The following is an 18,927-nucleotide window of genomic DNA, read 5'->3' as shown; positions in this document are numbered from 1 at the left end:
AATAATTCCTAGGAAAAATCTAGGAAATTTTTAGAATATCTAAATTTCCATTTTTGCGCGACCTGTGTCGAAAATTGTTGAAATAAAAAAAAAAAAGAATAAACGAGGATACAGACGATTGTCTCCTTTGAAAAAAAAAAAGAAGAAAAAAAAAAGAAAGAAAACACGTCGAATTTGACCAGCATCGAAAAGATGTCGAAGCATGGTTGTACGCATCTTGTATATACCCTCTCTCGATTTGACGAGACAAAAGCGCGTGACACGAATGTAATTTGTTCGCACACAAACGGATACGGACTTCCGACCATTCTTTTCCGCCCTTCCTTCCCGAATTTCCGCGTGTATGTGTCTCGATGATTTTCAATCGAGCCACGTCCCAATGGAGAGACAATGGAGTCGGTCGAAGATGCGATGAAATCGAACCGAGAATCACATTTTTTCTTTTTTCTTTCCTTTTTTTTTTTTTTTTATGGATACTCGAGACACGATGATAAATATTGATAATCTTAATTTTTGTTACCATCTCTTCCATTTACACATCGATTGCAAAGCAGATAATTGTCCTAAATTGATTGAATCGATATTTTTACCAATTTTGAGTTATTTCCTCGATAGATAGTAGCACATCTGTAAATTTAAAATTTATAATTCCGTAAATATTAATTGCACGGAACGGTGCAAAAATGAATAAATACAGACAGGTAATGGAGGAATAAAAAATTTGGCGATTCTGGTGTTGAATTTCTCCTAGATGCATAAATATCCCTAGTCTAGTAACCAGTATATATCTCAGAGTGATTCACGCGGCTCGTAAATCTCGTTTCCCTTCGCTCCAAGTATCGCGACAAGTATTTTTATGCTGGAAAAAGAAATATCGCGACGCTCGAGCGTGGAAACAACAATGCAACAAAATGCACGCGACCAGCTGGCGTGCTTTTAATTTCGACCCTCTCGAATCTCTAATTACGCGGGGGGGGGGTTGTAATTAAATCCGAGGCGGTAATCAACGCCTCGAATCAAACGATTAGCGTCGCGTGCATATAATAAAAGGCGCAATAAGATTTCCGCTTGGCTTAATTGGATGCGTGTCGTTTATCGAGAAACACAAAGGGTGAGAATATTGTCGAATGCGAATACACGAACAACTGCCTTTCGATGGCTTTACTTAAAAATTTAAGTAAAGAGAAGATAAATAGAAAAGAAATAGAAGAAAAGAATTCAATTTTTTTTTTTTTTTTAAATTGGAAACAAAAATGATACATTTGCGAAAGCAAAATGAATATTAATTAAATATAAAGATTCGATATATATATATATTAAAGAAATTAGAAGAAAAATGGATGATGATCGAACGTGATGGAAAAGTCTTCCTCGTTTCCATAAATAAACATCACGATATGTAAGCGAGTGCTTAATAGAATGTTAAATCCAATTATCTATGCAAAAATCTATGCAAATCGAGTATTAATTAATATCATTATATCCTCGACTTTTCTTTTTTTTTCTTTTTTTCTTTTCTTTTTTTCGAAACGCTTATGCACCGACTTTTCACAGGCGTGCGTTTCAACGAAAACATTTCGCCCGTCCAATTTTATTTACTTTCATTCCGTGGTTAATAATATGACGAGAGAGAGAGAGAGAGAGAGAGAGAGAGAGAGAGAGAGAGAGAGGGAGGGAGAGAGAGAGAGGGAGAGAGAGGTTAATAGATATAATTGTGTTACTATTTCATTCTCTTCGTTCTTCGCGCGATTTGCATGCGCAAACATCTACAAGAAGATTATATTAATAACAGTGTAAACTTTTTTTCCCCACTTATTCTAATCGGGGAACATTTAATGTTGAGGAAATGAACTGAAATGTGTTGAAAGTGTTCGAAACAAATGGGATTAAATAAAGTGTACGTAAACCTGAATGTGATAGGATAACAAAATGACGAGGCAAAAGGAGCGATTTAAAAAAATTTGTGTATTTTCATCGTCTAAATTATTCGTGTCTCGCGACAATCAAATTGATTCGGAATTGTTTGTTTTTTTAATTTTTGATTGAAATCGATCGAAAAGAGAAATTGCATACATTTTCGATACTAATTTAAATCAAGATTAATATAATTTGAATGATCATGAATCGATAGATTTTAGCGCGTGTTTTACAGAAGTATCATTTATAATATCTGGTAGGAAAAGAATTTTTTTTCTTTTTTTTTTTTTTTTTTTTTTTGCCAATCATCCAACAATTTTCTAAAAAATTTGAATATATTAATTTTAATTAATTATTTATAAGTATCCACGTGTACCTATTTATGTAGAGAATAATTTTCTGTCACAAGATAGCCGGGATCAGCTTTCTGATAAACGAGTCATTGCAATAGAATTGATATATCGTAGAAGTTTATGATACAATATGTTAACATACAATGTGAAAAGATAATATAAAATGTAAATATAAATGTTTAAATTGAACCTGATATATATATATATATTTGATTTGCCAATGTAAATAGATTTGCTTAATCCACTATAGTTTGCATCGGATACATTTTTCCACGTAAAGAGTTAACACGATAATAAATAAACAACAATCAAACCGCGATAAAATTTACTCGCTCACCCGATCCGAGACCACGTTCAAAGAATGATAAAACGTTTCACAATTATTTTGCCATTATTATATAATCATTACATCGGTGAGAAAAATGAGTAATGATTGGAATAACGAATTTTGAAAGGAGAATCGTTCTCGATCGCGGCAATTTTTCCATTTAAAATCTAATTTTAATCAAACGAATCGAATCGAATCGAATCGAATCTCTCTTCCTCGAATTCCTATTTTCTTACATAAAGTTCCAAACATAAAGTTTCTACTAATTTTTTTTATCATCTTTCGAAAAAGAAAATTGAATATAATATAGCTGCGATAGGTTAGAAAGAAATCGGAAGAAAAAATAAATAACGACTTTTATTTACCAACGAATCCGATTGAACAGGGAAGATCGTGTTGATAGATTAAAATTTTATGTTATTTCCCGCGTTGCCAATGCGAAATCCACACACGCTCCTCGTCACAAGGACACAAGTGGTGCAAAGTGTGGACAGCTGTCGACGTGGGCCAAGAAACTATTAACGATGTCTTCGTTTAGAATTGTTGTTTAGTCAGTTGCATGCATACGTATACATAAAGCCAAGCGTAGGATTAACCGTCGATACGAACGAGCATCGACATTAACCGAGGAGGAGGAGGAGGAGGAGACACGATGCGAGAATTTTTTACATCGGCAAAAAGTTAAAAGTCAAAACGAACTGGACAAAATCTACCACCTTAAGCCTTGTCTAAAAAAAGATTTCGACGCACGATTCTGGAGCAAACTAGGAATACATTCAAGGATCCTTGCACACGAAATAACAACCGATCATTTATGTAACCAAGAAATTTTATATACTCGCTTTGTTGTCTTACTCGCTTATTTACATGTACAGGGTGTAAAACACGAGAAAACGCGACAACCGTGTATATTTCTCGTTTACATTTACGCCTTACGTGAACGAGATAAATAAAAATTTAATAGGCGACGAGGTCGAAGTGAGTCTCGAAGAGAGATCCATCCGGCTTGGTTTGTTTTCTTTTGCGATATAACGAATGTTTCAAGGTTATCGTTGTTTCTCTTCCGAATTGTGTACCAGTAGTTTTGACGATTATTTGCATTCATATCCAAATGTATGTAGTAGATACTTATTCCCGTGCATGCGTGGCCAGATTTCGAATCGTCTCTAATTTTCCTCTTCCTCGTTTTCAAGATTTCATTGTTTTTGCGAGCGGGCAGAGGAGAGAAGTAGGATCGATAGTAGGAGAAACTATTGCGACGAAACAGACTTATACTATGTTTTCACACTTCTATTCCTGGCAAAACATAGCACAAGTTCCAAGAACCACCGAAATACGAACGTACGAAATTTCTTTTTCTTATCTAGGCTAGATCGCGTATACACGCAGGATCTTTAAACTTTTTTCCAAAATTATTCAGTATTTTGCCTTACGATCTATAAACATTTCGAATTTCTTTGATGACATCCTTGTTAAGAAAAATAGTCCCTAGAGAATTTCCCCGTGGATTCCCTAGGGGGATAGGGAATTTTTTAACTTTAACATCGCGAATACCTTAAGAAATTGGAACCGAGGATAACAGATATCCGTCCATTAATCCATTAATACTTGAAGTTGAACCGTGATCGGTCGTTGGATATAAAATACGCAAACACCGCGAACGTTACCGTGACTCATTCCTTCTATCTGTACAAACAAATCGGTAGCACCAGATTTAACGCATCCGACCTACTAATGGCAATTTCAACGCTGTACGATTATCTCTCTTTCACGTAAATAATTACGCGCATCATCGTTGCACACGATTAATAACACGATCTCCCCCGTTCGAGACGCGATATCGAGACGAAGACTGGATTCGTCGTCTGTCGGCCTCCCTAATTAATTTGCCATTGCCTCCATGGGAATCGTCCTATTAAAGTGGACGGGGGGAACGAAAGCCTATTAGTTAGATCCACGTTGATATTGGAAAATGTCAACTTTCTCCGTGTTAATGAACCGCATGTACACACACACGATAAATGGAAAACAGAGTCGACGAATCGGATGATTAAACGATTTTCGATCGATGATATGGAGGTTGTTATTTTTTATTTTTAAACAGGTTGTTCTCTTTGAGCTTGATAAAGTTTGGGCGTGTTGAAGAAATTTGATCGAGTATGTTGTCGCATATGGAAAAAGTATACTTGGAAATATTAGTTTTCGATATTCGAAGATGATAGGTTTGCAAAGGTTAAAACCGTGGAGAATTATTTCTATTGCTATCCGTTTTTTGCAGTTTGCTTTCTTTCGCCAAAGAAAGCAACCGATACTCGGTAAAGTAAGACATTTTATTATGCCAAACAAAATAATAGATCGAACTGTCTTTGTATATTTAATCAACTTGTATACATATTTAATCGATAAATAATGATAACCTCTTCGCAGAGGTCTACACACGATACACCACTTCTATGTATTGATCTTTAATTGAACAGCTGATGAATCCCGCCTTCTATTCAACATTTCCTATCGTGTACCACCTTTCTAAGAAAACTTTTTCTTCTCTTCAACGCGGTAAACTTAATATTTCTTATCTACCTCTTCCTCCTCTTTTTCATTATATTTATTGATAAACACCTCTCACTTCCATGACATTTCTCCTTAATCTTCGTTTGCAAATTCGAACAATAATTTCTCCTTACACTTCATTTTCTTCCTATCTCGACGAAATAGATATGACAGATGCTCGAACGATCGATGACCCAATCTTATTAATTACGACAACTCTCGATTTTCATCGATCAAATTAATAATTAAAACAAGAATTTTACATTGTTCTCCACGATATATGTACATCATATATGACGCATAAGAACGATGGGAATATCAAAATAGAGCATTAGTTACTTTTATCCAAGCAAAATTGCGAACGTAGCAACTTTTACCTTGACCAATATAGATAACGATCCGCTGTCTCGTATCGAAGGCCCTTCTATCCGTGGAAGATAGGCAAAGCAGGTAAAGAGTAATTTGCTAATGGATGCAATTTCCTAGCTTCAAGGAACACAAGGAACGCGCGATTCTCTTTTGCTTCGTTTCGATGCAATTTCGCGAAATTGTGCTCGATTTTTATCACAGAATGCTCCAATGCTCGTCCAATTTGATATCGATGCTATCTCGTACAGGATGGGCCGCGCAAATGGGACAGGATATTTCTACATCACGTGTAATTTTTTCTTTTTCGTTATTCATCCCTTTATCTATTTCTTCTTTCAGCTGCAATCAAGGACAAAGATGAGGAAGGTGATTTCTTCCTCGAGGACGTTTCGGATTCTCGGGAATTCTCGTATTTTTTGGTGAATTGCGATCGAAATTGGCGATGAAATAAATATCCTGGGAGAGGATATTTTTCGATTGGAAAACCGATTGAAAAATATTGTGAAATAGATAGTTGCGTTTGTCTCGAATCACGTTTGATCGTTGTATTCATCATATTTTTACGCAAGTTCGCAACGCGAAGTTAAAAGTAAAATTTACATATCGTTAATATTTTTATACAAATTCATCGAAATAGTAATAAATAAAAAAAATTGCTAAAGTTATAAAGGCAGATATAAATATTTTACATTTTTATATATTACGTGTTATTTTTAAAACCGTTATTTTTAACAATAAAAAAAAAAATCTGAAAATTTTCACAGATCTGCATATTCCATTTCTTCGGTATACACATATCGTTGGAAAAATTTGAACGAATTCCACGAAATAGATAGAAATGATCGAAAATGATTTTGCATACAATCCAGAAATTTTAATTAATAAAAATCGCATTATAAACACATTGAAAGATAAAAACGTATCGATAAGAAATATCAGTAATTAATAGTAACAAATAATTGCAAAATGTTTCATTTCCAACCTTGAAGAGGATGATTATGCACATAAGTGAATTAATCTCGGTATACGATTTCACATGATACAATGAAACGTATGAAATATCGCATTAAAAAAAATTAAAAATCATCCTCGTTTCTACAGATATAAAAAAATTTGCATATTATTATAATTTGCAATTTTGCGTATTATTACGTAGCTTTTTCCCCCCCGCAAACATTTTCTTCTGGCATGATCGCCTTCTGGTTTGAAAACCTTGGCTTCAAAACCTAACGGTGAAAAAGTAAGCGGTTAAAAATTTTGTCAAAAGTTAACTTAAAAGTATACTTTAAATATATAAATTATTCATCGAAATGCTTGAATAACAATTATTCGTAGCTTATATAATTATAATTGATCCGTTCTTCGTGTAACCTCGGCCGTTTGCCACCACAGTTCAGTTATTTCCAGTTATTCGAATAATGCTTTCGAATAATAACCACGGGAATAGGTTCTATTACGAAGATAAAAAAGAAGAAGAAGAAGTGTTAAAAAGTTTACTACGATATAAATAGAATGTCGAAGTGAAAAATTATTCTCGACTATTAAAATTTTCTCTGTTTTATATATATATATCATCACGGTAGAAAGATTTGCGCTACACAAGTTGTCACTCAGGTGAGCCAAATAATTGAGTTAGCGTTCGATTATAATTATTGGCAAACGTACAACTCAATAAATCGTATCCCTTGATATTGGGAAATACATTGTGCCTGTGGTGGTGGTTTGCGGTCCGCATAGTCGACAAGGTGCCGCGAATCAGGCTGATCAATTAAGACCGATGGATACAATTTAACGCCAATTACGACACGCCATTTTGTGTATTCGTATATTTTTGTTGAACCTCTAACCTATTGAAAACATATATATATATTGTATAATTTATGTTATTAATTTTTTAATGGTGTAAGAGAAGTTTACTTAAACATAGGGAAGATATAAATGATTAGTTTATAGAAAATTTTTAAAATAAATCACATTCGTCAATTTTTACGTTTTCTTTTTACATATAAAATAATACGTAAAAATCACAAATTATGTAGAAAAATTTAGATTCTACGTTCAATAGATTCAAATCTTTAAGTCGAGAATGTATAGCAGGTTATAGCATTTTGAATTCGACGTTACAGATTACAATGGCTTAAGCGATATTCAATAAAACGAGCGATTAAATGGGACGTGAATTGCTGATTATTCCAATTACGACTCCTCTTAGATCGTATCTATGTTCAACAACTTATTTTAAGAATTTCTGTTCCGTTCGTTTCGATTAAAAACTTTTATCTGAAAAAGTTTATATTAAAAACCTCGATATTTCAAATTTTATTTAACGATAATAATTAATTTTTAAAAAAAGAAAAAAGAGAAAGATTGTATTTAGAAATGTCAAAAGCAAAGGAAATTTTTAATCCAAACTTTGTTCGAATTAATAACGCGCCAATTTAATTTCCTTTTTTAAATTCTCTAAATTTAAAAATAAAAAAATCTCTCTAATAAAACTGTTCAAATTTTGTTCCATAATCACGGATTCATAAACAATTGATTCTAATCAAAATTCTCTAGAAATAAAATTCCCTAAAAATCCCTAACACTTGGTCCAATTTCGTTATCCACCGTCGATAACCACTTTAAAAATCTTTAACGAAAGCTAATATTACATCGTAATATAAAAATATCGTCGTGATTTCGCAAAACAGAAATATCACCACCAGCAAAGTTCTTTTATTATTCATCGATAAAACGGCTTTACCACGAAGCTGCTGCTGGCCTTTCCTTCCACCACGTCGATTCTCGCGTGTTTACTTTCACGGACATTTTGTCGCGTTTCCAATCGCTCGGTGAAATTTATTCACCGAAATTTATCGCAGACGTATGCACGACGAAAGGATCGAATCGATCGATCGATCGATCGTCCAATGCATTTTCGAGATGACTTTTCCCGCGCGTTAATTCCCGATTAATTCGTGTCGAAGTTGATTGAACCACCGAAACGAGCGTTACCACGGGTTTTACGTAACTTTAACTCGATGTATATCCCGTTATCGATATTCCTTTTACGTATTTCGCCGTTAAATACGCGGTTTTTAACAATGACGTTTCCTCCACGATTGAAAAATAGCGCAATTTGACGTCATAAAATAATTATTAGGTAAAAAATAACCTTATTGATTATTCTGTCTATTATTCTGTATATGTACGATCTATTTAAAAATGTTCCAAACGTTTTTTTAACGAACCAAATATTTTTCTTTCATTTCGTATTTCCAATATTTTTACAATATCGTTGGAAGAAATTAAGAAAAATGATGGTGGAAAAAAAAATTGTGGAAATTTATCAATTAACCCACTTTATTACCCACTTGGATCATCGTGATCATTTGATTTGTCTTTAGATTTAAATTTTTTAAAAGAAATTTGTAAAAAAAAAAAAAAAAAAAAAAAAACCAAATTCCTCGATTTATTTTAAAATCTTAACATCTTAAAAAATACGAATCAATATTATCGTAAGCTCGTGGAGAATTATAATTATCACAGAACAGGTACAAACTATTACCCGGAAGATAAAAGAAAAAGAAGAAAAATCAATGTTTCGTGTCATTTGGCATTAATCGCTCGAAACATTCTTCCCGATTGCATTTCTCGAAATTATGCAAGAAACTGACCAAGCGTTTGTCAAGATTCCGTCATCGAAGCGTCGTCTAAGATCACGCGGAAACAGACGAGATGCACAGACAAAATACAAACGTTATCGCGCTTCTGGCGATTCACAAATCGGATTTCGTTCGACAAGACGGCGAACGTATCTATTTCTTCGAGATCGAACCAACCTCCTCTTTACGAGGATTTCATGAACGACGTCGAGAGACACGTCTGGAGTTACGTCTGAATCTTCCCAACACGACAGCAAATTTCGAATAGCCATTTTTAGATTCTTTTGTGAAACGTGTGTATCGAAGAATTTGGTCTTAAATCGTTGAAAAAGTAAAAATTTCGAATAAAACTACTAATTAAATAATACTTGAATAACATTTATTCAAGTAGGTATTATAGTTAATCCGCTCTTCGTATAATTTCGAGTACAATTTTTTCACTACAATTATTTCCGATTATTATTACGAACGTTTTGAACGATAAATTATCGAAGTAATTTCAAATAAATTTTGCTCATCGCTATGGTGGGCATCGCGTACGGAGCACAAAGATGTCACTGTTGCCTCGGGTCTACGGATACTACGGAATTTGAGCATAGATTATGAAATTAGTCAAGTGTAGGGTAACGATATATCGATTCGATATCAATATCGATATCAATGTTTCGATAGGTGTATGATTGGAGAAAGATCAGGATAAAATTAGTCAAAACGTAACGATATATCGATTGGATGTATCGATAGATCTATGTTTAGAGAAGAGCGGCGATAAAATTAATCAAATATAAAGTAATGATATATCGATTGTATGTCAATGTTTCGATAGATCTGTAGATTGGATAAGAACCGCGATAAAGTTAGTGAGAAGATAACGATATATCGATTGAATGTCAATATGATTGGATAAGGGCCACGATGAAGTTGGCCAAATGTAAGGTAACGATACATCGATTGGATGTCGATGTTTCGATAGAACTGTGATTGGATAAGGGCCACGATGAAGTTAGCCAAATGTGAAAGGTAACGATTGGTTGTCAGTGTTTCGATGGATGTGTGATTGGATAAGGAGCACGATGAAGTTAGCCAAATGTAAGGTAACGATACATCGATTGGCTGTCGATGTTTCGATAGATTTGTGATCGGATTGTCGATTGTTTCGACAGATCCTACGTATAATCGAATAAAGTAAAATTTTGGAAAAAGAAAGAGCATAGCAAGAATGGAATGCACAGTTGTAAATGTTGTAGAAAATCGATCGATGCTATTTTTTAAAACGAATAAATGCATATGAATGAACATTAAACGATAAAAATAAAGTTGAAAAAAGAAAAATAGTGACTTGTAAATCTATGAAATACCTCCCATTCTTGATTACACACCGCATCATGCATTATTCAAAAAAATTTTCCATTTTGATTAAGTAAATTTATAAATAGATGTATATATCGCTATTTATACTTTGCAAATCGATAATTGAATAAAAATGAATTTTCACATCATACGGAAATACGTTTATCTTTCCTGTCGCGTTCTATTTCTTTACACAAGATTCGAAGGGACGAACTTTACTCCGATGACTCGATGGTAAAACGGTTAACCGATGATAACGATTTATCTACCGTTTACGGCATCTTTTTATAGATGCTTTTATAGCCTTTCTAAGTATTTTCTTTTTATATTTCGAGATTAAAGTTCATAGACCCGATGACAACCGGCCAAAGAATTTTCAGCCCTTCCTTCTTTCGAATACCAAAGATAGGTAAGTAAGCTTTTGGATAGGTATGTATATGTAATAATTCTAACTAGAATTTTTAACCTTGCAACTTGCCTATCGTTATCCCTTCCACTTCGCCAAACTTTCGCCAATGTTCATAATTTCTGAACCAATGATTTCCAAATTTAGAACTATTATATTCCTATATATTTAGAACTATTCATCGAATATTATTAGAAAAATATATATTAAAAAAAAAAAAAAAGTGAAAAAAATGAAAAGTTATCGAATGGAATTAAAAAACAGTATACAACAAATGCTTATCTCCTGATATATTTTTTTTTTTTCAAAGAAGAAGAAAAATTACATCAAGTCGTGTCTTTCAAACAATATTAAGTTTTGCTTGTAAATATTTTTTATAATAATAAATAATTCGAGTGGTTAAGTTAAAAAATTTCTTTTTTTTTTCCCCTCCCAAAACAAATCAAGTTGATGATATCAATACGTAAATAGGTACGTAACAAATCGCAAATTTTACAACAACAAAAAAAAAAAAGAAAAAAGAAAACTTATAAAATACAATGAATCGTAATCAGTTTGCAAAAATTTCATTCCGTTTGCGTACACAAAAAATCGTAAACAAAGTGCAAGTTATCACACCATCGATCAAGATTATACTCTTGTTCCTTGACAAACAAATCAAAAATCTTGTAGCGAAATGTATATTATTCGTGCACGAACAAAGGTGCATATCTATGCTTCGTATGTATCGAGCACCACCTTCGATTTATCAAAGTCGAGTTGTGCCTTGCCAATAATACTTCTTCAAATTTTCTTATCGCGTCTATCAATATTCATTAGCCGGAGATAACGGGCCGTTAACGATAAAAATCGAAATATTATTCAAGGAACCCAGGAAACGAATTGGCTGATGTTAAATGAAAAATTAACGCTTTATGAACAAATTTGCGAATAAAATAAATTGATCTCTTTTTAGATTTTTAAAAAAAAAATCTCTTTTTTGAAATTGGATTTTGGATTGTTCATCACTTGTTGTTACAAACTGTTTCAACTTCGAAATTTTCTTCTTAGATTAAACGCTACATAAAAATAAATTAAGATTTAAAATGTAAAATTTTTGGTATAAAGATAAGACTCGAGACTCGAAAGTGGAAGAAATATTGTTTTCATTTTTTAAAAAAATGTAAAATTAAAAATTATGTTCTCGTATATATACATGTATCATTTAATTAAAAAAAAAATTATTTGCAATAGTTTCGAAAAGGCTTTTAACATTTCATACGGATCACTTAATTTCATCATTTTTTTTCTTCAATAGCTATTCAATCTACTGCATCTAATGCGAAACTTAACCACACGTGCATTCATTTTTAAGGGTTGTTACCCTCTACTAGAAAAAAATAGTAGGGTGGATGTAATGAACATAGTCTTTTCCTTTCCGATGCACAAGTCTATCTATGTCCTCATCGCTTTAATACTTTTAGAATCGCTTTATTTACTTTAGAAAATTTAAAATTGATTTCGTTCAACAAAAGTTGGTTTGATAACTTCACTTTTTCTTTAGTATTTTTGTTATTCCATCTCTTTCTGTAATATAATTATATGTATAATTATATATATAGTTTATGTATAATTATTGTTGTAATTTTTTCGATTCATACTGATACTTTTATTGATTTTTGCACTATTACTATTTCTTCTAACTTTAATTTTAGTATCTTTGCTTTGTTTTACTTTTGAAATTCTTTGTTTGTTATATTTTAGTTTTTTTTATTATTATTATTATTCGAAAGGCTGAACCATATCTCGTTTCTAGAAATCCTATTATAACGAAATTGCTTTTGATATATGAAAATTTTTCATCACGATAGAATATATTCTAAAGGTATTATGACAGGAAAAACTCATGGAATAATAGACTCAATACTAACACACAATAGGCACTGTCTACGAAAATGGCTGAAATATACCAGAGACATCTACATTAGTCACCGAATGGATCCTGTTCATGGTAGATAATAGTCGTCGAAAATTTTACTTCACAATACAGAGCAGATATTAAAGCCCAGTCATTCAAAAGAATTGAATACATAAAGATTAATAAAAATTTATGTGAAAAATTCGATGAATCATCACGAGATCGATGTTTCTTTATTTCGATTGTTGATAATTCGTTTCGCGATACTTTCAATCTTTCTTTTAAAACATTATTATCGAGCATTTTCTGCTCTTTTTGTCCTTCTCTGTTCGTCGAGAAATCGATCAAAGTTGCAAAGAACATTCAATGTTATAACTTAATATACGTAATACTCACGAAAAACGTCAGAGCCTTTATCCGTCTTATATCCATTTCTACCTTAGGCTTCCAGGGCGGTGAAGCGAGAGAAAACATGGAAAAATCTCACGGACGCGAACGAGCAATCGATCATACGACACTCGACACGTTTGTTTTCGCTTACAATGAACGTTCCCGTAACGATTGCACGTCTCGAGCAAAATTTCTTGCGCGGCACGAGAGAAATAAGTCAAGGCCTCTCGAGTCTTATCTACCGATGCACGAAACCGAGGAACTTTCCGCCGCCATGTTTCAACTATACTACATCGCGTCGTCACGAAGCGTGTCTATTCTGTAACTCTCCAGACGATGCAATCGTGTCTTCGCGCGAAAACAGTTGAAAAAAACTACACTAGTAAACTGTTAAACTTTTTTTTATGTCATTTTTTACTTCACAATTTCTTACTTTGAAGAAAAAACACTAATTTATAATGACTTTTCTATCTCTTTGATCATGTGATATATGATCACGTGACTATTATGGTGCTCATCGATAATTGTCAATAGACCTGCTAGTGACGCCTAGTGGACATCGATGATAAACGGATATATGGCAATAATCGATTCGAAAGGTATATTTTCACAAATAAATCCATGTTATTTGATTCGCTCTAACGTACCGTAATTCAAACATAGTAATATTTGATATTATTTTTATTACGAGATTCTTAATTTGTTTTAAACAATTTCGTAATAATAAAAAAAAATCATATATATATGTATATATATCAATATCGCTCAAAAAATTTAATAGTTAAAAGAATATATTATAATTATAATTATATGCTAGATATTCTTTTGTTTCTTTTGTACTTTCTTTTTGAATTATTTATAATCTTTTCTTTTTTTTTTTCTAAAAAAAATATTTAAATAATAACACCATAAAATGTTAATGTCAGGAATATTTCACGTCAACACCTAATAATTTAGATAATTAGTATAATTAACGATAATATTTAAAAATTATTTCCAAAGTAATTAAATTTAGTTTTCGAAATAAAAAAAAATCTTTTTAAAATTATTTTTTAAAATTAATTTGCTCCTTCCTTCAAGTGTTTTTAAATTCAAATATATAGATTACATTAAAATATAAAATTACAGTTCCGTGGTATATGCAATTGTGCAAATACAAAACGATCTTAATTAGAATACAATCAGAAAACTTTGACACGTGAACGGCAAATACATACGATTATCGTTGAATTTATACGTTCCATTAATAAAATGACCAAAGTAATTTTATATTGCATATAGCAGATCGCCGTGCTGAAAACGTGGAAAAGCAAAGAGATGAATCGGAAACAGCAGAGTAAGCGAGGATTTACGTCAGGTGTTTCGAACAAATACAGAACACGATTTAGAAAGAGAGGGACCATCGAATACGGAAACATTGGCGCGAATAAACGTTGCGGTAGGATGAGAGAGGTTGCGGTAGGACCTTGAACCTGTTGCGCAAGAAGCGGACTCAGGTTCGTTCAGGAAAGTTTCGTTTTCGCGGAAAGTTATAGCCGATCAAGTATGGCGCAGTATATAATAAATAATATATAATAAAATCGGTTATTGCCGTATTATAATTATCCTATCTATTTCTACCATATATAGTTGTATATATATTTAGAGTAAACAAACGTTACTTTTTCGTGCTAAAAACTAAGATTTTACTTCATTTATAACCTTTACGAGTAAACGAGTTTGCGATCGGTAATGATACGATTTTGCAAATGGTAAAAATAGTATGATTGATCATATGAAAAAATAAAGAAGTGAAATAAAGAAATCTGATCTGGCAAAACCAGTTATTATGTTAATTTTTTTCCACTTTTTTTTTTAATTTCACGATAATTTTTCAGAGAATGATGTCGGATGATGTAATGTAAATTTGTGATGACCATGGTATAAAGATACTATATATAATGATATTTATTATTTAATCGTCGAAGCATGGAGATTTAAAATTGGAAATGAAAAGTTTTAATTAAAACAGAAGAGAAACATATTTTTTCACACTATTGCCCTGAGAGAAAATGGACTACAGGACGTATTAAACAAACTGAGCGATCGCTTGTATTATAGATATACCAGCATGGGAACGAGTTTCTAGAATAAACTTAATTAAAAAGTGCAACGAAAAGGAAAAAAGACAGATTGTTATAAAAAGTTTTACATTCACCTGTGTGTTCTAAAACGAAGAAAAAATACATGTATATATGTATGTATGTATGTATGTATGTCCAACTTTAAATGAAATCATCATTCGCACCTGTTTAATCCAAATAAAAAGGAAATATATCGATCAATTCGTCATGATAATATTTAAAATGGAAATAAAAAATTATCGAACGAAGATTTTTATTTCAAGTTACGTTTTTCAGGGATGCGAGTCAAAGATGACGTAATGTATTAACGTTATTTTTCATCTTTCTTAACGATAATGCAAAATAAGAATCCTTCACGCAAAGATGCAAATAGAATATCGATTCTAAGAAAGAAGAAAGAAGGCAAAAAGAAAAACGAATCTTGAAAAAAAAATTGAAATTCGCAAAAAATTTTGAACAACGTGAACAACATGCGTTCAAGAATCGGAGAATGAAAAAAATAAAAAAAATGAAAATGAAAATCGATATATTATTTTTATATATCGATATAAAATAAAATATATATAACTATTTTTCCTAGATCTGTTTACAAAATTTATAAAGTTTTTAAGCCGCGAGAATGACGCAATTGAAATCGAGCAAGATAGCCATATTCTAGAGAAAGAACCAATACACGTAAGAAAATCATCGGTATTTCTTCGAAAGAAAAGTGCGCAATTCTTTACCAGATCAAAAATTCTTTTTCGCTCACTTTTCGAAACGTGAGATTAAATGTAACGATAGTTGGAATTTTTGCAGATGTTCACACGTTTCGCATCACGTGATGGTAGATGGCTTAGCCACTAAATAGCAAGTACAAGATAATCCTCGTATAACAGAGAGGTTAGGTTCCAGAAAAATGTCGCGTTGCGCGACGTTTGGATTATATAAAACAAAAATTTGTTTACGTTTCTTATTGAATCTAGAAAAAGACAAGGAAAAGAAAAACGATAATCTATTTTAACTTGTTTTTGCACTGATTTTTCTTAAAATTCCACGAAAACTCTCACCTCATATATGTATATATATATATATGTATATATATTAAAATACGATAATTTATCCATCCATATTGTGAACAATGAAAAATATCTATCGATTGAAAAAAAAAATAAATTAATTTTCTAGATTAAAAAAATATCCATTGATAAGATAATAAGAACGTCAGCAACGAATTGCTCACGTGATTATTGCAATCATGTACACTACTGTGTATTATAATCTTTTAAAATGACGCAAATAATTAATAATATCGAGATTGATATATGATCGATAAAAATCCTTCTCGATTATGCGTTATATAGAGGATAAGTTTATACGGGATCACTTTTCACCGTAAATATATTATTCTTATTATTAATCCAGATTTTTATCGAAAACGATACTTCGTGTTTGTTGAAGAATATTGTAAAACAATGCTCTGTTTTGTTCGATTGGGCATAAACATTATAACTTTGGTTATAATGTTGAGATGGGTTATCGATGATCATTATGAATTATATCAACATATAAAAACTTTTTCGATAACCTTTTGAAGAATTTTGTAATATTTGTAATATTGATTTTACAATAACCTTCATTAATATGTTCTTAAATCGGTGAATCCATATTATATATCGATTATATATCGAACTCTTCCGTTAAGATATCCTAATATTATATAATTCTTCCATTAAGATACCTATAATTTTTCCAATCATCCGAAGAAATTGATATTTTCTTTAATTTTTCTCGATTTTTTCGAAAACTTTATACGAAGAAGCGTAGTCTTATCACGAAAAAAATATTAGGTTAGGTTAGCTTAGATTTACATAATTAGTTTTAATTATATAAATTTAATGATTTTTATTTTTATATAACTCGTAGAAGTTATTCCCCTTTCGATTCTATCACATATTTTAAAAACATCTCGTACGATATAAAGATAGATTAATTACAGGTTCGAAGCCAAATTGCATAACGGAAAGAACGAGAGCAAAAGAGAGACGAGAGATGAAGAAACAAAAACAGAGTGTTTGCAATTTTCATCGCCAATGTGATCGTGACGCGGTTCAAGTTCACGGGTAAATTCGGTTATTGCCGAGGCAGTTACAAACGAAACGTGTTTTCGATGCATCGCGAACCATCGTGCATCGTGACGTAGCTAACCTCCAAATATCTCGAATTACTTTAAGAATAACCATTTCCATTCTGCTCGCGCTATTCTCCTTTCGACCTCGGATCGAATCAACGTGAAACTCGATTCTTCCATCGATCACCAACTCTTCTCGTTCCATTCCTTCCTGATTCTTCATCGATTTTCGTTCACCTCGATCACCTTCTTCCTTATTCTTTTCTTTCTTTCTCTTTCTCTCTCGTTTTTTCCTCGATATCTGTCTGTCCTCGACCGTGCAGGAATGCACACTAGCGATTCGCTTCGACTAAAATAGTGCGTGATGGCATTCGGATAACGTTTAAAGAAGTTTCGAGAAATATTTATGGAAAAATCGAAATTCCTGTAAACAAAGATAATGGAATAAAACGTTAAGTTCGAAGATGTGGATATCAAAAGAAAATTGAAAAGAAAAAATATTGTCGGTGAACTGGTCTAACCTTGTTGTTCATTTCTAACCTCTTTTCATACTGATATAGCGATACAATTTATAGTGCATATTTCTGCCATGTTTCATTAGTATGTTGACTTCTTTTGTACTGATATCCAGTGATATAGCGTATAGTGTATAGTTTTTGCTTGTTTCGAATATATATATATATATCTTTTTCATCTCGAATTTCGATCCTATTTTTTTTTCGATCGTTGTTTTTTTTTTTTATGAAAAACATTATACTTTGTGCCACATAAAAACGTAACGTATCTATGTTAAATAATTGTAAATAATTTTAAATCCTATTTTGCTATCAATCAATATTTGTCATAATGGTTATCAAGTATTATAAGAATTAGTGATTATTAACAGCAATCCATCGAAATAACGTTAAATAAAAAAATACTTCTTCTCATTATACAATGCAAAATATAGTACTTCTTTTTTTATCCTTTATCTTGCAACTGTCATCAGTGAATTTTTTTGTTCCAAACAATTCGTTGACGCAATAATATTGTGTACAATTGCGCTAATTGTCTCGTTAGTGGAACATCTTCGTTTCATTAAATAATTCCCGCAACGAGAAAAATTACGATCGACTATCTCGATGAATATTATCCAGAACGAAACGTGTATTCATTAATTCGTATTTATGTCTCGATGAAACGAGATGCACAATTGTATCTTAATTAAGCTATATATTCAATGGTTAAAATATTTACACATTATTGTATTTATTATTGCATTTACATATTAATTAATTAGATTTAAATATAATATATTTCATAATTAGCTACAAACTTTCATATAATTGTATATTAATTTTATAATTAATTATATTTTTAGATAAAAATGTCTTATATTCTTTATCTTTATTTTTCGAAAGTTTTATAATTTTTTTCCCATAAAATATAACTTAATGTTTTTTAACTATATCTTTAAAATTTTAAAAATTCGTAAAACTGCAAATATT

General features: G+C 31.7%; 1 protein-coding gene and 2 long non-coding RNA genes across 6 annotated transcripts in view; 1 reads left to right on the top strand and 2 right to left on the bottom strand.

Moving 5' to 3' along the window:
- Positions 1-18,927, bottom strand: part of LOC100863684 (uncharacterized) — a 66,086-nt gene that overhangs the window by 24,101 nt on the left and 23,058 nt on the right. The window lies entirely within an intron of this gene.
- Positions 13,466-15,531, top strand: LOC147657355 (uncharacterized). Of its 2 annotated transcripts, XR_015292592.1 has the most exons (3): positions 13,466-13,806; positions 14,489-14,703; positions 15,085-15,531. It is a non-coding gene; the product is annotated as an uncharacterized LOC147657355 (long non-coding RNA). The 2 variants fall into 2 exon arrangements; XR_015292593.1 differs by lacking the exon at positions 15,085-15,531 and having other exon boundaries at positions 13,482-13,806; positions 14,489-15,026.
- Positions 17,171-18,168, bottom strand: LOC147657354 (uncharacterized). The gene is made up of 2 exons (XR_015292591.1): positions 17,962-18,168; positions 17,171-17,864 (listed from the first exon to the last, which is right to left on the bottom strand). It is a non-coding gene; the product is annotated as an uncharacterized LOC147657354 (long non-coding RNA).

Source organism: Apis florea, unplaced genomic scaffold (assembly GCF_048593485.1).
Source record: "Apis florea isolate Af1SG1 unplaced genomic scaffold, ASM4859348v1 contig_3170_pilon, whole genome shotgun sequence".
Classification (NCBI taxonomy): Eukaryota; Metazoa; Arthropoda; class Insecta; order Hymenoptera; family Apidae; genus Apis; species Apis florea.
Note: the sequence above shows the minus strand (reverse complement) of the source record. Positions and strands in the feature narration are given on the sequence as shown.